Source organism: Desmodus rotundus, chromosome 11 (genome assembly GCF_022682495.2).
Source record: "Desmodus rotundus isolate HL8 chromosome 11, HLdesRot8A.1, whole genome shotgun sequence".
Lineage (NCBI taxonomy): Eukaryota > Metazoa > Chordata > Mammalia > Chiroptera > Phyllostomidae > Desmodus > Desmodus rotundus.
Window position 1 is genome coordinate 9,264,664 of NC_071397.1, and position 25,675 is coordinate 9,290,338.

Genomic DNA, 25,675 nt, shown 5'->3' on the forward strand with positions numbered 1-25,675 from the left:
AAACTGGCGACCTTTCAGTTTGCAGGACGATGTCCAACCAACTGAGCAACACTGGTCAGGGCTATAATGAAATGTCTTAGTAAAATACTGAATAGGGTTACAAAATAAAAATGTAGAGAATTACAAAGGTTTAAATGGGGGAGGGGGGGTGTAGATTTATTACCTTTAAAAATCTAATGCAATTTCAGACAAGTGATTGTTCAAAAATGAACTAAGATTAAACAATAAGTAACAAAGTAAGGGGGAAAAGTTGCAATTTATGCAATATATGAAATATCAGTATCCTTTAATATGGAAAGAGCCCTAATGAATCAGTAAGTGAGGGACAAATACAAAAATTGGGGGAAAAGATGTAAACACCTAATAAGAAATACTATATTTATACACTTATGAAAAGATCTTTAAGCTCACTAATAACAAAAATGCAAATTAAAATAAGATGTCCTTTATCTTTCCATCAGATTGGCACACACTTAAAATACAGTGACGATAGCATCCCGTGTTGCTAAGATTATGAAAAACTGGCTAATGTGCAAATACTAGAGGAAGGGAGTTCAACATGGCGTCACATTTCCAACAAGCAGTTTGGCATAATAGGAACAAAAGCCTTAAAAACCAGCTGACATTCCACATCTTTGTCAAAAGAAAGAAACAAGTATGCAGACAAACCAAACAGAAAAAACATGAAACAACTCAGACACCCATCTGTAAGGGGTAGTAAGAAAAATATAAAGTATGGCCTGTGTGAGTGTGTTCACCTGCCAGGACAATAGACAACCATAATTTTAAGTTACGATGAAGATCTAAATGTACTAGAGCAAAACAGTGCTCACAATGTTAAAAGGCAGGATACAAAACCATATAGATAGTAATTCTTAATTGTTTAACAGTGTGTATGGAAAGAATATATATTGTAAATGCATAAGAAAAAGTATAGAGTTTTATCAAAATGTTGATAGTAGTTATCTCCAATGGGATGGTATTATGAGTGACTCATTTCCTTCTTTACACTTTTCTGTATCTTATACATTTTCAACTATGAACATACTACTTTCATTTTTTTATTTTATTGTGAAGATTACAATCATACACAAAAGTAGCAGAAGTACAGGTACCCACCGCCCAGCTCTGATCGCCATCCCTGGCTGACCTTGCATCGTCTGCACCCCTCTCTATGCCTCACAGCCCGGCACTTATTTTAACATAAGTCCAGGATTCTCATTCATCCAGTCCGTTAAGGGATTTACATTTGCATTTGTTTCCATCTCTTGAGGTTTTCTGAATGTATTAATTACATAGTGCCCTCCCCACTTTTCCATGAACTTCCTGACTGCATCCTATTGGTGTCTTTTAACATGTTCCTGTATTCCCTGGATTTCCTTTCAACTAAGTTTAACTTCTACTGTCTAATCAACTTCAGGGTCTATTACTTCTCTATAAGAGTATTTCAAATCAATTACATTATTTTTATAAGGAGACAAAACAATAAGGCTAAAAAAAAATTTTTTTTGAAGAAACCCAAAGAAATGCTGACCTTGTTAATTGATCCGTTTCAGCAATTCATTAAAACTCAGGGTCCAAAAGTTTTTTTTCTGAATGCAGGTTAGGTTAGTGCTTCCTCACACAAGAAAGATGCTCAGTGACTATTCACAGACCGGTTTGTTTTTCCCAACACGTTCCTTCTGCCTTGGTGGTGAGGCCTATCCCCCGCTGCAGCAACGGCACTCCCTCCCCTGGTCGCGAAGGCCCTCCCATGACTGCAGTTGTCTTTAATATTCCTTTCTTTTAATAAAATGTAAGGTGAGAACCTATGCATCCCAATGTTCATAGCAGCACAATTTACAATAGCCAAGTACTGGAAGCAACCTAAGTGCCCATCAGCAAATGAGTGGATCAAAAAACTATGGTGCATTTACACAATGGAATTCTACGCAGCAGAGAGAAAGAAGGAGCTTATACCCTTTGCAACGGCATGGATGGAACTGGAGAGCATTATGCTAAGTGAAATAAGCCAGACGGTGAGGGACAAATACCATATGATCTCACCTTTAACTGGAACATAATCAACAGAAGAAAAAAGCAAACAAAATATAACCAGAGACATTGAAGTTAAGAATATTCTAACAACAGCCAGGGGGGAGTGGGGAGGGGACAGTGGGGAGAGGGGATTACAGGAACTACTATAAAGGTCACATGGACAAAATCAAGGGGGAGGCTGGAGGTGGGGGAGGGAGGTGGGTTCAGCTGGGGTGGAGGGATGGGGAGAAAAGGCACACAACTGTAATTGAATAACAATAGAAAAAAAATTTTTAAATGTAAGGTGAGCACATAATTGAAATTTTGGAAATGCAAGAAAATGAAAGAACCAATCACCCATAATGTCACTCCTCGAGAACAATCAGTTTGTTGCCTGTCTACGTACTTCCTCAGTATCTCTATTAGGGATACACATTTTGTACCTAATTGTAATCTGTGAATAATAGGTTTTAATATTCCTTTAGTTAACATCAAAAACATTGACAATTGCTGTAGCTTATGTTAAGGATATAAAAGATAGCAATAATATACACATGTACCCACACCTCAGCATGAAGAAGGGAACTTGACCAATCGCCTAGGTAGCCCCCATGGGCCCCTCCCTCATCCTATCCTCTGCTCTCACCACCATCCTGAAACCTTGTCTGTGCTCATCGGGTCTTATAAGTCTTGCCACGTGCACACAGATGTCAAACACTGTATCGTTAGTTTCGCATGCACCTGAACTTCATGCAATTGGAATCACACTGTAGCTCGTCTGCAATCTGCTTTTTTATTTAATGTATAATTCCTGAGACTCTTCTGGGCTGTGACATATGCAGCTGTGGTTCCTTCACTGTAGCAGTACGGATACAACTCTATTCCACTGTGAAACTCTGCCACAAGTGACACTGCAACTTCTGCACATAAAACTATATTGCATTGTAAATATCTCATCACATTGCTACATATCTTCAAAATAATTATTAATTATTTTGTGTTATGCTGAGAGTATTATGCTGAGAGAAGACTATTTTATTTTATAGTTACCCAACTGTTGGACATAATTGTGTTTGTGTGTGTTTGCTTTGTAAATAATGCATCAGGGAGCATCTTTGTCTAAATAGCTTACTAAATTTTGTATTATTTCCTTCATGGGAGAATGGGGGAAGATGGACCACAGAAGTGGTATTACTGGATCAAAAGTATAAATTAATGTGGCTCTTTAATACCCTGTAAAATTGTTTCACAATATTGTAATAACACCAGAATTGGGGATAATCGTTAAAATATGTTTTTTGGCTAATACATTAAAATAGTACTTTACTGCTGTTTTACTTTACATATCTCATTATAAAATCGAACATCTCCCATGCATTTGTTTACTGTTCTATTTAGTCATCTATTCAAGTGCTCCACCATGGTTTTAGTACCTTTCTTTTTAATTTGCTTGAGCATTTCACATAATAAAAACATTAATTGTCATATTACTGCAAATCTCCCCATCTATTGTTTCCCTGTAGTTTGACTGACTATTCTTTCCCTTCTTGAATGTTTTTGTTTCCAAGCAATGTTCAATTCTGTACATTTCTTATGCCTCTACGTTTTGCACTTAATTGTTTAATCCATCTGTAATTTGTTTTGGGGAAGTCAAAATGATTTTTTCAAATTGCTAACTGGGCATCAAAATTATGTATTGTATAATTTCCCTCCCCTAATGATTTGTGATGACTTCTTTCTAATTTATTAAATTATTTATGTGAGGGTTTATTTCTGAACCATCCTAGTTCTCTTACCTACCTCCTCCTCTAATGCCAGTTCCACAGTGTTTTACTACAAAGGCTTCATAATGCATTTTAGTATCTGGTAGTGCTATATATTTTTATAGCCAATAAATCTAACTCCCTTCCCCTAAGACCATTTTCAGAATTCCCCCTCAGGTTCTCATCTACTTAGTTTTCCAAATGGTCTTCGAACCATCCTCTGAAATTTAAAAAGTCCCAATGGGATTTTGAGAGGAATGGCATTAGACTCACGAACTAATTTCAGAAATATCCAAATCTTTCATTTTAATCTCACCATCTAGAAATAGGGTTTTTAGCTAAACTCTTTAAATCTCATTGGCCTACAACTAAGCACTCTGTAGTGAGTGATAACTTTATCCTTCCTTTATAACATTTATTCTTCAAGTTACTATTTTGTAACTTGATACCTTTTTTTTGAGGGCCCAATAAGTATAATGCCAGGGAATATATGACTTCCGTCTTCCTTATTACATTAACAAATGGTCATTTTATATATTCCTTTTTAAGAAGTATGTAAAAATTAAAAGTGGAATTGATTGAATGTGCTTTTGGAATGAATGAGATTATTACATAGTGAATCCTATGAAAATGTGTCCATATGAAGCCAGTTCTGCATTCCAGGAATACAACCTGTTTGGGCGGATGAAACAGTTACATGCTCTATTGTTGAAATCCACTCACTAGAATTGCATCTTAAATTCTTACATTCCTAAGCAAGACTGGTGTGGAGCCTCCCTTTGGGCTTGGCCAAATTTGTTATCAGGGTCACGTCTGCTTGACAGAGAGGATCTGGAAGTGTTCCATCATTTTTATAAATCCTGGAACAGTTTGTGTAATGCAATGTAAGGAATGATCTGTTCCTTTAAAGTTTAAAAGGATTTTCAAAGGCCTTTTTATATTTTAAAATATTCCACCTGGCACAGGTGTGTGTGCACGCGCATCACTGTGTTTGCACACATTTAGAATGACACTAAGATACTGATCTCTAACGGAACAGGAGACAGTTTTATCATAATGTAATGCCTTTCTTTCTCCAGGAAAAGGGAGTAAATGTCAAAGGAAAGGAAGTGCTTAAAAAGAAAAACCATTTTCCCAGACTTGGGTTCCAAAGAGCCTCCTTTTCAGGGGCCCATAAAGGCGCCTACCGAAGGTGGTGAGGAAATCGTCAATACCGAACCATCCAAATTTCATGGAGGCTGACTGAGTTTAGCAGCCACACCTCATCACTGAGCTAGGAACCCTACGATCTGCAAAGATAAGCAGATCAGTCCACCGCAGGTCACCTCTAGTCCTTGGTAAAGGTCTTCTAACCTTTGGCCCATCGAGCCGCCTTCTCCAGATCTAGGACTCTATCTTCTCCCACCGCAAAAAAAGTTTGAAAGTCTAAGGCTTTCTGTACTTGCTGCAGGGCTCCTGGGCTAACGACACTGTGAGCGCTTCAAAAGTAAAGATTCAGAATGTTACGAACTGAATGTTGACGTCGCCCCTGTACTCCCAAATTCATAGGTTGAGGTCCTAGCCCCCAATCTGATGCTTTAGGATGGGAGCCTTTGGGAGTTAGGTTACAATGAGTCACAAGGATGAGCCCCCACAATGGGACGAGTGCCCTTGCAAGAGGGCGAACACACAGAACTTCCTCTCTCCCGAGTGCACAGAGGAGAGGTCACAGGAGCACAGAGCACGACGGTGGCCACCTATAAGCCGTAAGCACAGGTCTCAGAATGAAACCTACTTTGCCAGCATCTTAATATTAGACTTCCTGGCCTCCGAGTTTGGAGAAATAAATTTATATCGTCTAAGCCACCCCGTCTAAGGTATGTGTAATGGCAGCCCAAGCTGATAAGACAACAGGGTTGTGGCAATGTCTGTCCAAAGGAACTCTGAGCTAGCTATCGCTCTGCAGGTCACAGAGCCCGCTGTAGAGTGAGAGGCTCCTTGGGAGAATTACACAGTGAGGAGTCTCAGCAAACTAAGGTGGAGATTCCACTGGAACGTGCAAGGACTGTGCCATATGAGCGAGCACCCGTGAGAGTAGAAACAGGACACCATGCCCGAGAATGAAGCTGTGAGCAGGGTAGTTAGTAACTGCAGATGTGAGTGTGCCGCAGAAGGAGAAAGACACGGCTTAGTTCACGGGGAGACCACAAAACTTTAGAGCTCAATGGCAAGTTAGGGTGAGGACAGTTAAGGCGATGAGCATTAGGATAACCTGGCGGGAGGGCAGGAACCTCAAAACCCTCTTAGGCTCAAGAATTCCATGATTCCGTCTAGGATTTCACACAGGCACGCAAGCAGTCTCTCTCTTCCCCTCTTCCAGGGCAGGGAAGTTGCTTTCACACCCGTCATGGCCTCACACAGAAGCTTAATCCCTGGCTGGAAGGCAAAACGTTTGCGGCAAAGCCAAGCAGGCATGTGAAGTGAAACAGAGTGAGGAACATTTTTATTACTGTTTTGGATGTTTGGGGCTTGTTAATGACTCCAAAAGACCTCTTAAAAAGTCATGCTTTTTTGGCAGCTCCAGGGTGCAATTGTTGCTACATGTACTAACACTTACCAGTGACTCATGTACACACTGCTTTTCTCAAAAACACCCTTTTCTCTCTGGGACTTTTCAGAGCAAACTGAGTTTGTGCGTGTGTGTGTGCGTGTGTGCGTGTGCGCACACACCTGCATGTTCCCATGCACCAAGGCCTGCCACAGCTGAAGGCCAAATCAAGCTGAACAGATATTTGGTTTCTTAAATTGTAAAAAACAAAAACAAACAAACAAACAAAACCCTGTTGACATACCTTTTAATTCGAACAACTTAGGTATTATAAGATTTTCTTCCTATTCGTGGAAAATTAATGCATTTTGCCACATGTAATGCACACTTTTTTGCTCAAATTTTTGAGGGAAAAATAAGGATGCACATTATACATGGGTAGTACTAATCCCATATCTATATAAATGGTTTTAATTCTTTTATTTATGCTTGTGTGTTAAAAGCATAACTCTCGAAAGCAATGACGATATGTGCATGCAAAATAATACACTGGAATACGATAATCGGTTGTTTCTAAATATAAATAAATTAAAAAATTGAATTAAAAAATTAAAACAGAAGACATTTTCCCTGAAAGTTTGGGCCAAAAATGTGGGCGCGCATTATATACGGCAAAATATGGTAAACTAACAATTCTAAGTTACTGACTTGAGAGTGAACAGTTCCATCCCTATAAAATGAATTGGATTTATCAAGACTAGTGTTCAAGTGAATTTCTCCCATCCCTTTAAATCAAATAAAGACATGACTTTGGAGGCTTCAAAGAGCATGCCTTTCCCCGCTACAGTTGCACCTTAGGTGGGTAACTCCTCATCTCCCCGGTACTTGCCAAGTTGGATGGCGGAGCAGCACCCATCCTTGATGGAGTTTTCACAGTGATGTCAGAAAAGTAAGAACAATGTTGTAAATTCTTCCTAGAGCTGATCGTTCTCCATGTAAAGATTCATATTTTATTCTTAAATTATTTCCTTCCTTATATTTTAGCATCAAGATAGTCCTTTCCATTATGAAATTGTGGTGGTGGCTGTTAAGATTTTTAAAAACATCCTTCCTTGGAAAAACCCTCCACATCTTTTTATTTTGGTAGTTTCTTGGCCTAGGTAATCTGTGCAGAACCACTTGTCTACAGCGCCCTCCGAACCATGGAATTTAGGGTCGGTCATGTAGTTATCCCTAGTTCTCAACTAGTTATCGCAGTGGTGACCGGCCGCAAGGGCAACAAACAACCTACAGAAAATTTAAGGCTAATTTTAATCAATACTCGGGGGAGAGGGGGATGAAAAATGGTTGCTCTAGAACTTTTTCCTCTATCCACAGGCCCCTTGCTGCACCCCATCCACCCCTGACCCACAAAGCCATCTCGGAGAGTTTGGGGGATCTGTAAGAACACATCACTAATCTGGGAACCCCAAATGAAGACACTACACTCTCCTGGGATTCAGAGAGGTCAGCCTTATGGTGTCAAAGCTTCTAGAGAATGAGTCATGGTGTTCTGTCAGCTGAAATTCCACGGAAATAAATGCCCAAGACAGCTTCCAGCTATGGCGGCATCTCACCAATCCAGGGGATTCTAAAATCCCCCCACTCAGCAAAGCCCGGTTGTGTTGTTGCTTTAGGAAACCAAAGCCCAGGAGGGTTGCTTGCCCCTCCCCAGATCTCCAAACAGAGAACAGAGGCAAGGAGATCAGCTAGGATAGGTCGTGACAGGCCATCAACTATTGAAAAGATTTTTCAACTAAGGATACATTAATATTTTAGAGTAAAATTAAAAATCCCTATTTTTCCATAGATGCTACACACCTATCTGTAACTTAACTGTATGCTACCTAAATTTTTCTTTATTTAGGTTTCCACCAAAATATATTCTAAAAACAACCCCACTTCAGTTTAAAAAAGCCATAAACAATACACTTTTAATACCTTTATGTACTTGGTCTCTAACAGAGAGCTAATCAGTAACAGATAATATATGGATTGTGAAGAGAGTTAACTTCCTAGATTAAATACACACTAAACATGTAAATGTGACAATATTTTGAGATATATGACACTAACTAAGGTAACATTTATTGTTTATTGAGCCAGCCACTGGGCACATTACTTAAATTACCTCAGTTAATCCTTACAACAAGCCTATAAAGTAGGCGCTACTCTAAGTAGCACCTACTTTACAGATGAGGTTATAAATGAGGAACCTTAGTACTGTAATTTAATCTTCACTGACCCAAAATCTGAGTCCAGTGTTTACTCTGGCTATAGACAGACTGAATAAGCAAGTTAGAAATTGAACAGAATTGTAGAAGGTATATTTAACCTACTACAAAGTCCTAAGTTTTAAAAGCAGATGCTAATTGCAAGCATTCCAGCAGAAACCGCTTGGGAAGACTCCTTCTGAAACTACATTGTGCTAAAAGACTTTAAAATTCAGAATTTTACTACCCCCAACAATTAGTCCAAATTAGTAAGATTTCTATAGAAGATAAAGTATGGTGGATGTCAGCGGCCACTCTCCCAGGATCCATTTTCCTCCAAGAACAGTGGCCAGATATCCGCTTACCTGGGGGCTCCCCACCCCCTAGTGGTGCTTTGGAGAAAGCTGACCTACCTTTTTCAGTAGTGGGATGGGCCAATCAGAAGGAAAAAAAAAAATTCCCATCCCCACCTATCAAAAGAGGGTATTCGCCTGGCCATTGGGATTGGCTGAGGAATAAGCACATGACTCAACTCAGTCCAATGAAATGCCAGGGTTGGTTTGCTGAGGCGGGACTTCCGGAAAAGATACCCGCCCCCCCCCCCGGATTTTTTAAAGAGTAATTAAGAGTACTTGTTAGAAGGAATGGTTCTTTATTTCCGGCCACAGAGACTGTACCAATGAGTCCAAGACCTTTTGCAGCCATTCCACCTCCAGGAGAGAAGCCAACCTGAGGATGAACTGGCACCAGGAAAGAGTGAGCAGAGATAGGGAAAGAAACCGGACGGCCCCTGAGCCGCTATTTCATGCCCACCCTGCAGTCCATCCCATGAGCCTATCAATTAGTCCCCAGTGCTGTGGGAGCCCCTCTGAGTTTGGTTTTCTGATATTTACAACCCCAAAGAATCCAAACTGATAAATGGGTAATGAGCACTAATGCACAGCTTTGTCCTGTAGTTCTTGTTCAGTCAGACTTTGCTTTACACTGTTTCTTAACTGCTTTAAGTGTTCTTCTCAAGAAAAGGTAATGGGCTCTCAAGAAACACTTTCATGAACTACTGAATGGCCTTGGGCAAGTCACTTGACTTCCCTGGGTTTTTCCAACTATAAAAAGATCTAAGTTTGATCAGAGGATTTCTGTTGTCCTTTCTAGTCCCCATAGCCAATGGTTTTGGTTCTGAAGTAGAAATATCCTTTATAATATAATCCAAGCAATCAGCCTCTCTTGCCAGGTCAGATATTTTCCATCTGCACCTCCATATCCATCCTTCCACCCTTCTCCACTCAGCTCCGTGACCCCAGATGTCCTGATCTCTATGGACAGCATCAGCACGGCTCCCTGCCTTCTGGCTTCTGGCTGACTATGCCTAATGGGAGGCACCATCAGGAGACAGGAGAACCAAGGAGAGTTCAACGAGGATATTCATTCTCTCGGCTCTGTCCCGACCACATTGGGGTAGGTTGACTGCATCCTTCCACCAGAGATAGCCTTTCCAGGCTTGCGGCTTCTCTTAGCAGTTCCAATAACCAAGGCCCCCGGACCGCCTTCCTTTCAGGCCTAGGCATGGGAACAGCTCCCTGACATCCCTGCACCGAGATGCTGCAGTATCCCATGCTGGTTTCCGTTACCCCGCCTAAGGCACTATAAACGGTCCTATCAGTGGGGTCTCGGAGTACTCCACTCGAGTGAATCATCTGTTTCCTACTGCAACCCCAAAACACAATGGCTTAAAAGTGAAATCAAAATCAGCCACAACAAAAAAGAAACAGGAACAATCCACTCTGAGTTTCACATAAGAGAGAAGAAAAGTTTGGCACTCCCTGAGAAAAAAAAACCCCACACACCAAGAGAATCAAATTAGACATCACTACCCTCCTCCCCCACTGCCACTGAGCTTTTGCGGAAAATAGCCATCTCTTGCTAGGCCAGGGTTTTAACCTCAAAAACCCAATCTGTTTATACACAAGTGTACTGACCCTCAGACAGTTTCTGTGTGGAACCTGGCAGAGGAATTACAGCTATGTGTCCACTTTCTAGATGGACTAACTGAGCCTGGAAGAGAACACAGGGCCAGAGCTGGGGGGGCAGGGCGGGGAAACCCACTAGAAATGCCCAGGGCCAGCTCAGAGGTTCATTGGTCCAGGAGTCTGCCTCTGACAGGCTCTGTGGAGTTTCTCAGAGTGTCCTTCTGTACTACCATTCTCCAGAGATGTCTAGTTCCCTCTTAACACTTCTAGAGTTACCATTCGGGATCAGCCTTTAGGTCCTTTACCATTCAGAAGTCTGCGAAGTCAAGAGAGGCAAAACAGGACACCCTTGGCCCCACTGCAAGTGCCGCTAAATTCCACACGTGACTCCCTGATCACTCATCATTGCCCGGGCAGAGTTTTCCAGAAATCTGTGCTTGTCCAGGTCCAGAGCGGCCCTCCTCTCTTTCTTAGGGCCACTTTTCACACCACAGGGGTCCAGGAAATGACCTTATGACCCCTTCACACACCATTCAGACACCGAGAATTTCAGAGAAGCTACCTGTTTCAGGATTAAGAGGCTTAAGCTTTCAGGGTTGTCCTGCTTTCGTGTCTTCCTCCTTCAGCCTCCTCTGGAGCCAGGGCCTGTAGGAGTGACCCAAACAGCACATTCAGGTTACATGGCTTCAACGTGGGAATAGAGCATATCCACCAGGGAGAGACAGAAGCAGCCAAGGATGGAGCCCTGAAAACCCCAACAGTTGATGGACCTGCCCAGGAGCAGAACCCTGCAGAGGCTGCTGAGCAGGTTCCTGAGGGAGGAGAGGAATTAGGAGACAAAGATTCACAACTCTATCCTTAGAGTTGCTCATGCCCAAAACCCAAGAGTCAGTGTTTCTCCCCTCCTTCTCCCACACCCCACATCCAAGCCATCGGCAAATGATGTCAACTTTATCTTCAAAATAGACCCAGACTCTCACCACCTCCACTGCTACCATTTTGGTCCAAGCCAGCTGCTTCGCTCACTAGGTCATTGGAGTAACCTCCTAACGGTAACGGGCCTCCCTACATCCACCCCGCTTTTTTACAGTCCATGTGTGATGTGGGTTGGCTTGTGTTCTAGGCTGAATTGTGTCTCCCCACAAATCCCTATGTTGAAGTCCTAACGCCCAGTATCTCAGAAGAGGACCTTATTTGAACATAGGGGCGTTGCGGATGTAATTAGCTATTAAGATGAGGTCATACTGGAATTGGGTGGGTCTCTCCTCCATTATGACTGGTGTTCGTATAAAAAGGGGAAATTTGGACATCGACACCCACACAGGGAGAGCATCACGGGATTAGCATTATGCTGCCAGAAGCCAACAAGCTGCCAGAAGCTAGGAGAGAGGCCTGGACCAGATCCTTCCTCAGCACCTTGAGGGAGCGTGGCCTTGCCAGCGCCTAGATCTCAGACCGCTAACCCCCAGAAGTGCAAGCCAGTACGCTTCTGTTGTTTGAGCCGTCCAGTTTGTGGTGCTCTGTTACTGCGGCTCTAGCAAACAACGACACCACGCTGCCCAGAGCAACCTAAGTGATCACTTAAAAATCACTCTTCTCAAAACGCTCCTGTAGTGTTTCACCTCTCTCCAAGTAAAACACAAAGTCCTGGAAATGACACACAAGGCCCACGTGTCCTGGCCCAGCCTCTTCCCTGACCTCTTCTCCTCCTACTCTGTTCTTCCCCCATTTCCTCCAGCCACAGGGCTTCCTCAAACATCCCAACCAGGCTCCTGTCTCAGGGCCTTTGCACTTGCTTTTCCCTCTGCCTGGAACACTCTTCCACTGAGCATCTTTTACTTCCTTCAGGTTTCTGCTCAAATGTCACTTTCTCGGTGAGGCCCTCCGCCGCCACCACTGCACTCTTTCTATCCCAAGCTTTGTTAAATTTTTCTTTGTGGCTTTATCACTACCTGGAATTTGTGTATATTTTTATCCCTCTTCTCTCACACTAGACTATAAACTCCCTGAGAGTCAGGATATCGTCTTATGGTATGCCACAGAGCCCAGCACACAGTAGTTGCTCAAGAAATAGTTGTCAAAAGATTTATTTGTGGAATGAAAGAAGACAGGAGAAAAGAGTTACTGAAAAGAAGAAGGTGTCCACAGTGTCAAAAGTAGGAAAGAATCCAAAAAGATAAGCACTGAAGTGTCCGTTGGCCATGGTCACATGGGAGCCACAGGTGACCTAAGAGAGGACGGTTCCTGTGTAAGGCGGGAGCCCTCTGCAGCAAATCCACGAGGTCCCTCCCCCGTACCAGGCACCCCTCCCACAGGCAGAAGCCAGCCTGAGACAGCTGTGTCGCCAAGGAGCAAAACCAGAGGGCAGACCTTTCCAGAGCTTCTGTCCATGAGGGGAGGAAAAGAGGGAAAGCGAAATACACGGGGGCTAAGAGTTTGAGGAACGAGTTTATTGCTGAATGACTGAAGGGGCTGAGGCCCCAGGAGCTACATGATACAGAGGGACCCCTGCACTGGAAGAAGGTTCTCTGGCTAGTGGGAGGGAGCAGGTCCTTCTCTGAGTGGAAGGGAAGCAGGCGGGGATGAGCCCAGATGCCAAAAACCCCTTAGAAGGGGAGGCTGAGTGGGCTCACTGTGGTGGGAGAAGTGCGCAAGTGCTGGGTGGGCCCTGAAAATGAGTGTCTCCTTCCGTTCTGAGCCCTGGGTGCCTCACTCACCTCACCCAGTGCGGTCTGGAGAGAGGCAGGGGCAGCACCCTGCTGGCCAGCACTGCTGAGGGCCCGGCTGAAACGAGAGGCCATGGTTTCCTAGAGGCAGAATCCCCAGACTGTGGGGTTTCCGGGACAGGCCCTCAGCAGCCTGCATTTAGGACGACAGACTTCCTAAGACTGAATTGGGGGATCCCAAATAGATCTGTCTGTTTCGGTCAAGCTTGCCTCATTCCCCCAGGCTCCCACATCCAACCCTCGGAGGCCCCCTGGGGCCCTCCCTCTCCACTCGTCCAGTCACAAACTGTGCCTCCTGCACTGTGAGAGGAATCCTTTCGGGTGGAGCACCTACTATGTGCAGGGTTGCAGCAAAGGTTAGCATCCTCACACAACAGTTCTGTGAAGGGTTTTTAGCTTCTATTTACAGATGACGAAACTGAGACTCAAGAGATTAAGCAACCTGCTCAAGGTCACATGGGTAGCAAGTGACAGAGCCGGCATCTGAAACCTTCCTTGTCTCTACCTCCTTTTCTATACCCACGTCACCACCCGAGTGCTTGTCCAAGCCCTCAACGTTTCATTCCTGAAATTCAACATGATAGAAGTTATCTAACTTGCCTCCCAGCGCCCCCATTCACACTGCGCATGTCCCGGTGAGCCTTTGCCAGTGCTGTTTACCCGTCCCCGTCCCATGCGACTGGCTTCGGTGGCTCCTCAAAGTCACCAAAATTACAAGCTCTGTAGCCATCCCTTAGGGTCCTTCAAAAAACGAGTACATCCCCTTCTTCAATCTTATTTCCCACAAGCACCCGCTGCTCCACCCCATCCAGTATGCTCCTCCTCTTTGCATGACCCCCAAGACCCCCGCCCCCGTGGGGCACATTCCTCCCCTGTAGCTCCCAGCCTCTGACCACCCCGCTCTCCTGCAGCCCACGGAGTGGTGTCACCCTAGCCTGCTGAGTTCTTCTGCTCTTCTGCGCTCACTACTTTTAGTCTCTCTTGCCAAGTGTTCCATTCGCCCATGTAGACCGCAGACACCTTGAAGATAATTAACATGTGCGTTGAAAATGCTTGGAATTGCCCATTGCTCAACCAGGGTAGATGTCACTTGATCCACAGAACGATTCTGATGAAGTTCAGATGATGTACTTCCAGCAGGTTTTCAGAAAATATGAGACCTGGGGTAAGCAAGGGAAGGGACACATGGTCTTCTTGAAGTGGAAGCACAACTGTTCTTCCTCCCCAGGGTACCCGGAGTCTGGCACCCTGTAGCAGAGGTCCTAATAAGGAGGAGGGTGGCTGGATTTAGCTCTTCCCTCCTCTTCCTGCCCCCGCACACTCCACGTCTTGGTATTCTTCCTTCGCTGCTGCTTCACACACTTTCACAGATGTAGACGGAGATCCTATCTTCTTCCCTCTTTAAGGAAAGAACTTGAAATGTCAGAAAGCTGGCCGAGGGGAGCTCACAGAGACCAGCAGAATGGTCGGTGCTGGGAGGCCTTTTCCATACTCTATTTCTGGGGAATTGGGAGTTGGCCTTAACCCACTTCGATTGACAGCACAGACCGCACAATTCTGGGACTGCCAGGGCCACAGAGGAGGGTGGTTGGGCTAAATGGAAGTCAGGAATGCCCTCAGGGGCCATTAAATTACACCCCACACAGACAGAATGGGCGGAGCCTGAACAATGAGAGTCTGGGAGTCACAGGGGTGCTGTCCGGAAAGACCCCCAGCCAGGGAACCAAAGGTACAAGGGGGACTCGTGACATAGCTGAAACAGCAGGAGCTCCAGGAGCTCCAGGGTCTCGGGCAGGGATCAAATCCTGACCGTGTCACCCAGCAGCTGTCTGCCTTTGGGCCTGTCGCTTCATCTCTCTGCGCCTGGCTCCGCACACACTAATATGAGGCCTACATAAAATAAGAAATACATAAAACATCTAGCACAGTGCCTGGCATTATATAAGGGGCCCAATAAGTGTTGCTTCCCTCTCTCCTTCCAGCTCTCAGATCTCAAAGCTCTCAACCCTCATTAATAGGAACAAGTAGAGAAGGTACAGAGCATTTCCCAGGTGGAAGGCCTGTCAAGGATGGCAATGGCCAGCAAAAGGGCAGAAAGCAGACAGGGCACCCCACGGCCTCTAGAAGAGAGGCACTGGACTTCTGTGAACGTCCGGTTTCGGAACACACAAAGCTTCAAGCTGCAGACCAAACCCAAACAGGAAGTTTGTGATAAACTTAGCAAACACGCACATACAGACGCAGGAGGCTGCACACCACTCAGAAAAGATGAACACCACCAGCTCTTGGCGGGGGGCGGGAGGGGTGGTGGGCAGGCGTCTGTGTGGAATAAAAGGCGCGTGCCTGGCCGATGTGTCAAATGCACAAAACTTCCCTGGTGCCAGGGAGTCCTCACTCCAATCACTGGGCTGAACCACGTGGAGCTGCTCTTGATTTTCAAGCCAGGGTTCCCCGCCCCTGGGCTCACTGTACCTCACTGCATCAGGTACAGTGAGCCCTCTGAACAGGGACCGGGGCCTGGGGGACTTAGGTGCGTGGGATCAGTTTTTGGCTGGAAGAACGCAGCACAGAAAGAGGAAGTGGGTGCTGGGGTCCCACAGAGCTCTTCACTCTGCCCCAGTCGCTTGGCCAGTGTGTGTTCGCAGGCCCCCTAGCTCCCTACCGCGGTGTCTTCAGGCTGCCAGGTTTCCCTGCTCTGAAATCCTGTCTGGCACCACGATTTGCACACGTGCTGTTCACACCGGTGTGGGGCACCGTAATTTCAGTTCATTTATTTGTAGGGGCAGGCAGACATGGACACAGCTGACCTCCACGATTTGTGTGCCATCTCCCCCCCCCAGCCACAGTAAAAACTGAGTGGCTCCTTCCCCCTTGTCACAATCTGCCAGCACCTGTGGAGCGAGCCTGGCTACTAGGCCAGATCTCTGGTGGCTGTGCACCAGAAAGTAACTGGTCAATGAATAAACAACATCAGCACCACTTCTACTCTCCCACCCGCACGGGAGACAGGTTCCTGGCCCCACCCCTCCTGGGGGAACACCAGTTGGAAACTCAGCCCCCTGACTGCCAGCCTCACGCCCGCCCCCCAGCTCTCCGCCCCCCAGCTCTCTGCAGCTCCAGCAGTGGTTTCCCCACCTCCCCGAGTTAGGTTCCTTTGAAAAAAAAAATGACTCATTTAGGAAGACAAAACCAAAAACTTCAATGGTAAAGATAAAACAACACCAAGTTTCTTTTAACACCTCCTACTCCATACAGAATTTAGATCTGATAAAGCCTCCCCAAACTGGACCTCCTCATTCGGAACTTACAATATACACAGTTCTTCTAGCAAAACATTTCCAGTAATGTCTGCTCTCTAAACTTTTCAGGGTCTTCTTTACAAATAGAGGTGGCCTCGGGCCTCCAGTCAGTCACTTTTTCAAAGTGAAGGAACAAGAAATTAAAGTCCATGCTAAACCCCTGGGTCAAAACTGAATTATTTAATGATTTACCATTACATGAATGGTTCTGACTTATTAGAAGAAAAATGTTGGCATTATCTCACTGGCTTAATGAGAATTATAAAGTTTTTCATAAATAGCAAGACATCTAGCTATGTAAGAAGTTTACATTTGTGCACAGTATTTGAAAGGAAAAAAATTGTGTAATATAGTACATAGAATCCTAACATGTTAGGGCTCCAATGAGCAATTAAGATAATGCAAGGGTTCTCAACGTTGGCTGCATTAAAAAAAAATTCTCAGGCCCCACCCCCAGAGATTTGGGTGCGTGTAGACCAGAGTGGGGTTCTGGCATTGGGTTTTGTTATTGTTTTTTTTTTAAGTTTTCCCAGTAATTTTAATGGGCACTCAGGGTTGAGAACCACTGATCTAGCACAGCTAAGAAAATTAAGATCTGAAGAAATTAAGGTTCAGTCCCAAACTGCTCAGCTGGTCGCAAAACCAGAACCAAACCCCACGTTTACAGCTCCCCGTCCAGGTCTGCAGCACAGTTCACGTCTACTGTTCACCAGCTTGTTCAGATCGTTTTGTTTTCAAGTGGGGGACACAGAGCTGCCGACGTTTTGTTTTGTCAAGCAAAGTATTTTATAAATACCTACCAATTACTACCACCGCTTCCTAATCAGTCTCTTGCTCATTTGCATGGCCGCCATCCTCTCCACCCCAAGCCCAGGAGGTAAGGTCTGACAATCCAGGCTCCGGTCCACAGTCTCACTCACCTCTACCCACCCTGCTCCTCAAACATTCTCCATTTCCTCCTTTCCCTAACTACACAATACCTACTTCTGAAAGTCCCTTCACTAACCACAAACTACTTCCCAGTCCCGCCAAACCCACCCTACACCTCCCTCCTGACTGACATGTGACAGCTGATATCTGCCCCAGTTACAACACCCAGTATTTGCAGCGTGTTACTCCACACGTGTGATCGCTTCTAAATTTCTCAATAATCGAGGATACACTGGACATTTTGAAGGAGGGCTACTTCTGAGGAATGAAATTAGGGGGTAAAGGAGGGAAGAGGCAAAGGAGGCTCTCTTTCCACCCTTCAGTTTGAATTTTGGGGAAGCATGCATTTTTTCAATGGGACAAAATCATAAACACATACACACACACACACACACAGCAGGTCACAAATCACCCGGGAGGTATCCATACCCAAGTTCTGTATGTAAATGATATCCGAGTGGTGGGATTATGGGTAACATTAATTTCACTTCCCTTTCCTCTTTGTTTATCTTTATTAGTTTTACTTACATAATAAAGAAATAACGATCATTTAAAACCTGAACCAAAGCATTATCTAATCTCCGAAACCTACCTAGTACTGGGAAGAAAAGGTGCCAGAGCAGGTCCCAGTCTGGCGTGTGGGGACATCTCCTTCTCATAAAAGTGAAAGGTTTCTCCCCAGTCCGGCCCTGGCTTCTGCACCCTGCCTAGGGACAAGTCTACCTCTAAGACTGACCCCAGCCACCTCCAGGCCCCGCCAGTCCCCAAGAATGGATGTAGAAGGGATGCCCTGGGACAGCTGTGAAGCCTCCTCAGCCTCATCTCCCCATGCTCCCAGAGTTTCTGCCACCCATGTCAGCTGTCCTCCCCTAAGTGTCTCCTCTGGTCCCTGTCTCTCAGTTCCTACCCAGGCTGTGTCACCTTCCGCCACTTGTCTCCTTCCTAAGTCTTCACCAAGGCAAGCAGCCACCCCTACTCTAAGTAACATTCAAACCCACAACCTGTAGATCAGGAACCAAGAAACTCGTTCTACGGAATGTAAACTGTGGAATTCTCCACAGTCCTCACTACTCCCTACTGTCTAACAAGGCAATGAAGAGGGGTGATAGTCTTCCTGGAAGCAAGAGCCACAGACTCAAAGGCCTGGTCAGAGGGTGTGTGATGTGTTCAGAGAAAAAAAAAAAAGGTGTTGGAGATGTCCACTGCCCAGCAGAGAGAAAAATCCAAAGAAACTCAATAGCCATGTTTACAGGGGCCAGCAAAGAGAGGCCAGAGCAAAGGGTTCTCAACCTTTCCTCTGCTACTCATCCACCCAACTTGCTTCCCCGCAATTCACTCTACCCTTCCAGTCTCTAGCTGGGTCGAGGCTAACAGGAGTGGGTGGAAAAATAGGAACAGAGAAAAAAGAAATGAGGTTAAGCAACGCCAAACTGAGGCAGGCTGAGGTCCTCACAGTGCAACCAAAGTGACCTTGGGTAGCTATTCAGGGGGGCAGGGGACATGTGCTTAACCCCCTCCTTAATGCCAGCCCCAACACGAAGGATGTCTGTCAATAATCCAGACTTCCGGGTCCCTCAAGAGACATTTCTAAAGAACTGTGGAACTTCTAAACTGCCAAAACACTGACTGGCCGTGCTCCACCCGGAAGCCTCTGTGTCCTGTGGGGCTCTGGGGGGTAACCGCACTAGAAGGCCCTGGACTAGCATCACCTCCTATCCTGTGAGAAGTAAGCCTTCAACAAGGTCAGCTCCTCAACTGTCTACCTCATTGGGCCCGACTGCTTGGTTAATGGCCCGTTCACCTGTCCAGGGAGATGTCATTCAGAAACAGCGCTGTGCTGTTTTAGGGAGCAGCACGCCCATCCTCTCTCCCCCCGACACTCAGCCACACTGAGCTCCTACGGGGCTCAGCTCTGGCTGCTTCTCTTTCCTTTTAAAAAAGTACTCCCCGTTGGCTTTCAGCCGGCACTTACTAACCAAGGGGAAACCCAGCCCTCAAATTCGTTGGCTCTTGTCAAGTCGGGAGTCTTCTCGGAGACTGAGGCGATGTACACACTCAAAACAGCGAGGTGTCACCTGTATGGCGGCCAGTTACCTGCCTCTGCCTGCTAAAGGAAAGGTGTGGGGGGGACAGAGGGGCTGGAACGGTTGGAGAAGGTCCCAGAGAGGAAGTGAGATCTGAGTTGGGTCTTGCTTGACAAAAGGGTTCAATCGGGTCAAGTGGAGAGGAAGTGGGAAGGCCATCCCAGGCAGTGGGGCCAGCACACACGCGGGACTGGCCACACGGGACTGGCCACACGGGGAGGAGGCCCCCCTGCTGGGGGACGAGACCATGAGGCAGTGAGAGGCCATGAGTGTGCGTTGGAAAGCCAGACAGACTTGCTCTGAGCCTAGCTCTGCCTCCTCTTCTCTGTATGTCTGGGCAACTTACCTCAGCCCCACCTTCTTCATCAGCCACAGGAGTAAGGTGAGTTTAATAACAGCGCCTACCCGCTGGGGTTATTGGAAAGCTTTGCTGAGCGGAGGCATGTAAAGTGCTCAGCGCGGTCAGGGCCTGCCATCAGTGAGCGTCACGTGTCACCATCAGAACTACCCAGTGCCCACCCGCTGACGCAGACCAGGCACTGTGTTCTCTACAACAGCCGTGATGCTGAAGGAAGGGAAACCCGGCTCCCTGCTCACAACCTGCGGAACCTTGCAAGTGTGAGAGACAACCGAACATCGGAATGCTAGGCAGCCAGCGTGGGTGTACTCCACTGCACATGCACACGGCTCTCCTTCTCGGACCACCGACTTCCCTGTAGTAACTGCATCCGTTTCCCTTTCCTCTCACCTCTCCACAGTGTGGCCATGCTTGTGTCCCTTCGGCATCACCACCACTGCCGCGGGTCCCTTCTCTCAACTCTAGAGCTCCCTCCTCCTGGCCAAGGGCGGGTAACAGCGTACCCACGTTGCCAGCCCCGGGGTGCCTGGCTATCCTTTGGTTTTTCTAACCTGCCCACACTTCTATAAATACTCCTCTTCATTAACGCCTCTCCAGTTAAACCCTTAGCACACGCCCATCAGATGCACAGGGCTGAATGAAGGGCAGCCCTATCTTCCTCCCCTCAGATGTGGCGTGAATGGTAGTGTTTAAGATATAAACACCAATGCGTTTTACCCAACAGCAATCGATTATATGGGAATTCAACATCCCTAGGAATCTGGACATAACTCTCCCAGCCCAGGCAGGGCACATTCAAAGGCCCTGTGCTCCTTCGAGTCCATCACCTAACGGAGCTCCCGCAAACCAACAGAACCTAGATCAGTGGCAGGTAAGCACTCAGTAAGGGCTTGCTGATGCAGGACCTTCTGGCTAAGGATGGGAGCTGAACTCCAAGGAACCCTTCAGGAAAAGGTCCTGCATGAAAACAGCTACTCTGGGACGCCCTGTGCTCATCTTCTCCCAGGATGTGAAGCGCTGAGATGCTGCCCCTCCTATCCAAACCAGCAGGAGTTCAGATTCCAGTCCATCACGCTATTTCCTTATCTCTTATCAAGTAATTCCTGAGGCTTACAGTTTCACTATCTCTCTCTTGCTGCATTTATTTACTCCTAGGTTCCTCACAGGGCCAAACTCATCCTTGGCTCAGTGCAATTCAAAAGCATTTAGTAAATGCTTACTGTGTACAAGTAGCACGCCACACCCTGGAGATCCAAAGATGATTAAGATAAAGGTCTCAGGATCTGAGAGGAAGAAGAAAGAGAAGGAGAAGGAGGAGGAAAAGGAGGAGAAGGAGAAGAAGAAGAAGAAGAAGAAGGAGAGGAAGAAGGAAGAAGGAGAAGAAAGAAGGGAGAAGGAGGAAGGAGGAGGAGGAGGAGAAGGAGAAGTAAAGAAGAAGAAGAAGAACAACAACAACAACAACAAAGGCTGGGTACTGACCAAGCAACTCATGAGGAGGAAACACTGGAGCTGTGGGTGTCAGAGGGAGGGGCTGGGATGTGGGGAGGGGCTGTGATGTGGGGAGGGAGGAAGGGCAGCGGGAGAAGTAAAGAGGCAGGTGGGAGGTGGAGAGACACAGACAAGGGCAAGGATAAGGACAAGGACAAGGACTGAATGGATAGGGACCAGAGCAGAAAAGAGCTGGGCAAGGGGTTTGTCTCAAATTTGGACTGATTCAAAAACCAAGCACGTGAACGGCAGAAATGACACCTAACCAGAAAGACATTTCCTCCCCGCAGCCTCCAAAGTCACAATGTCCCCTCTGGAAAATGTGAAAGGAAGCCTGGCTAAAGAAGTCCGGGCAAAGGTGCTTGTCCTGAAGGCTTTTGCCCAGCCTGTCACTCACCATCAGCCTGGCCCTGCCTGGGGCTCAGCCGCCCCTAGATCCAAAGCCAGGGAGAGCACCCCAACCCCACGAAAAATAGAAGCCTTTCACACCTGCTTGCTCTTACTTGAAATTCTAAAATTAAAAATTAAGCGTTCATTCCTCTCACCTAAAAGCCCTCTCCCTTTTGAAGCTGATATGCAAATGTCTCAGGAGAGGCTAAGTCTTACAGCCACACATCAGCTTAGCATGAATGCTTCCAGATCTTTCCTGGAAAACAGGCTTTGCATAAAGGATGCTCAGGAGATTATGTGCCTGAGGGGGGAGGCAGGAAAGAGGGAAGGGGGTGTCGCAGTAAAGCAGCAACACCCACCAAGGGCAGAGGGGTAGAGAGTTAAATGCTGAGCCTTCAAAAAACTTTTTCTCACTAGTTGTTTTTAAATTGAGATGTAATACACAACCCATGAAGTTTACCCTTTAAACTGCACAATCCAGTGGTTTTCAGCATATTCACAAGGATGTACAACTACTATGCAATCTAATTTCACTACTATCTAATTTTGGGTTATTTTCGTAGCCCCCAAAGACACCCAATACCCCTGAGCAGTCGCCCTCCATCCCCATCTTTCCCGGGCAACCGTTTTCTCTCTCCGTGACCTTGCCCATTCTGCACATTTCATACAAATGGACACATACAGTATGTGTGGCCTTTGTGTCCGGCTCCTTTCACTTGGCATGTCTGCAAGGCGTGCCCATGTTGTAGCATGCAGCATTCCTTCCTTACGGCTGGATAATACTCTATAGTATGGGCAGATCACATTTTAAAGGACAAATGCACGACACTCCTGCAGAAAGGAGCCTCCGGTACCCAAGGGGCTGCTTGGACAGTGCAACCATTTGCAAATTTTTCTTCTCTGCTCCTCCCACCAGCTTGGCAGACACCATGCAGACCCTCCCCGGGGGCTGGCGAGTTTTCCCAGCATACGGTGAGCGGCTCAGGAGGGCAGCCCAGAGTCACCAGGCCTCAACAGAAACAACTCAAACTCCTTCTGAGGGAATTGTGATGACTGTTAAAATGTGTTCTACAAACCTCCACAGTCCTGGTAATGACAGATGAAAACTCGCGGGGGCTCACAGGGCCCCGCGATTGGTTTAATGCACGGCTGCCGCCGTCCTGAAAGTCTTATTAATTTTTAAACAAGGGGCCCCGCATTTTCATTTTGCACTGGGCCCAGCAAATCGTGTAGCCAGTCCTGAGCAAGAGGCAAGGGTCTGGGAAGGGGCTGGAGCTTGACACTGTTCCTGACCAGGTGAGGCCCAGGTGCAGGAGAGGGCCCAGGTCTGCAGTGATGCTGAGGACCCCGGCTTCCGACCAAGGGCTAACAGTTGGCTGATAAGGCCTCCCCAGAACAGGCAGAGTAGTTGAAAGTAAACGTGATAAGTCAATAGGCTCAGACTGTAAAGCAGGGAGGACTCAAACTGAAACTTGTTTGATCTTGTAATGACTTACAGGTTAAGACCAAGAAGAAGAAAGAAAATTTAAAACAAACAAAAAAAAAAAAACCCCACCATACTTACTGAAGTAACTGGCACTGAGAAAACTTTTGAAATATTTATTTTTTTTTAAACTGTCACCTTTGTTTCCAGCATATCAAGGAAGTCATGGCTGTCTCCAAAAGTCTGGTACTTGATCCAAAGAGAGGGTGAGCTTAAAATGCAGCTGTCTATGCTAATGCCAATTCTAGAAGGGACCTTAGGAGGAATAACCCCTGCACACGGATCCCCAGGAACCTCGACCCCCCTCAACGCCCCTGCCCAGGTTCAGGCCAATTTTCATTTTGTAGATGAGGAAGCTCTGCTGTGAGAGGGGAAGTAACCCGCCTCGGCCACCACGAAAAGGGGCAGGACCAGAACCCGGGAGCTTGCAGCTTCCCCTTCCAACCTCCCAAGTTCGTGAGCCCAACCAAAATCCACACACCTGGTGTATGCCCCCCACCCCCAGTTTTCTCCTGGACCCTCAACCCGCATCTTCTAGTACCTGTCCCTGAGAAAAGGGTCAGGTTGTGAAGATATAAAAACCCGAAGGAAAAAGATGCAGCTTCTTTTCACAGTACGATCTTTATTCCATCATTTGGTGAAGGGCCAGAGAGCTCCATGTTCAGAACTTTTCCATACCCAGGGCATTTATTAAACAGTTTTTTCTGGGAAGAGTGAAGTTTAACCGAGTTTTTTCCAGTTACAGGTACAAGGGTCATGCAGGGTGGATGGAGCTCAGGGGCCAACAGGAAGTGCTGCCAGACCACCACGCCACAGAGATGGGTCCAGGTGGCCACTGGAAAGGGATGGGACTCAGCCCCCCCACCCCCCAAAGCCTGTGCCTTTCTGCAGCACAGATAAACCAAACCGAGGTGCCCTTAACACCGAGCACCTGGATTCCTCTGATTTCAATCTGTGTTTCATCCTCCCTCCCTTCCTCCCTTCCTCCTTTATTCTTCCTTTCCTTCCTCTCTACTTTCCTCCCCTCCTTCTTTGAACAAAAAGATACTGAGCACTTCCTGTGTGCCAGGAATGTTTTGGTTGCTGGGGATATAGCAGTGAACAAAACAGGGGAAGGAAGGAGTTAATACATGAATATATACCATGTAAGATGGTAAAAATTCTCTGGAAAGAAACATAGCAGGATAAGAATAAAAAATGGCCAGGAAGAAAGGCATTTTATCTAGAATGGCCAGGTTGGAGCTCTCTGAAGGAGGAGAAGGAGTGAGCCATACAGGTGTCTGGGGAGGATAGGCCAAACAACGGGATCAGCAAGTGCAAAGGCCCCGAGGTGGGAATGCCCTGGTGCATTCAAGGAATGAGAAGGAGAGTGGTAGGTAGACAGGTGCAGGCAGGGGAGGTGGGAGCCAAGTCAGGCCGGCCCTGAGGGCAAGGCCTTTGGTGGTACTCCCAGTGGGGTGGCAGCCTGCCAGCTCTGAGCCGGGGAGTAGCTGACAGGACACAGGCTTTACCAGAACCACCCTGATGATGCTGTTACCAGGCCACCTGCGCTAGGGGACCACATCCAGAAGCCAGATCCAGCACTACCTCTGAGCAGCAGTGAGAAAAACGCTTCCCTTCTGCGGGCCTCCACAGCCTCCTCTGTGAAATGGGAAGATTAGACCAGATGATATCTAAGGTCCTTTTCTACCGTATTCTTATTTTCTGACCCTGAGACAAATTGCCCAAAGGGTCTAAAAGTCTCACCTACTGACTCAGGAGAAGGCAAGGAACAGCAGCCAAGTATCAGCAGCCCCCAACCCCTCCCCCCCCTCCACTGCCTACTCTGCCCCACACCAAATTCTCCCTTGCAAAGGCACAGCTCTCTAGGGAGAAAGGTCCAGCCCAGGAAGCAGCCACGTCACCAACGTCCTCTAAAGATTACGAAGGGTGGCCACTAAAGATAGCACAGCCTCCTCACTGTTGCAGGGTGGGGCTCAGCCACCGAAAGCCGAGGCTACCTCGGAATCAAAGGGCACTGCTGAATCGGCTCCGGCCGGGCCTCCAGGCTCTCCCACCTCCCCTACTTCCAACGTGGAGGAGAATGAAAGTGATGGTGCTCAGAACTGCTCCATCCCATCGTATCCCTGAGGGCTCTGTCTGTCCACACATCATCAGACTGCGTCAGAAAGCAAGACCCCGGTCTCCTCCATCAGGCTGGATGAGCAGAGCGTGTCCCTCCCCATCAGACTGCGAACTGATCCTATGCCTCCTCCATCAGACTGGGGGCTCCATGAGGGCCGGGGCTGTATCTCTTCACCCAGAGAGGGAGCACCCGATGTCAAGGCTACGCTACCCACCTTGGACAGGGTTTACCTGCCCCTTTCCTTCTATCACCTCAGGCATCCTACAA

General features: G+C 46.9%; 1 protein-coding gene across 18 annotated transcripts in view; it reads right to left on the reverse strand.

The window, feature by feature from the left end:
• TRERF1 (transcriptional regulating factor 1) overlaps positions 1–25,675 on the reverse strand; it is a 198,929-nt gene that overhangs the window by 105,327 nt on the left and 67,927 nt on the right. For 15 of the 18 annotated variants that reach the window (XM_045193155.2, XM_045193166.3, XM_045193165.3 and 12 more), the window contains one exon: positions 11,088–11,170. The exons of the other annotated variants lie outside the window; for them this stretch is intronic. The gene's annotated coding sequence lies outside the window, so the exon portion shown is untranslated. The remainder of the gene's footprint in view (positions 1–11,087; positions 11,171–25,675) is intronic. 18 annotated transcript variants of the gene reach the window in all.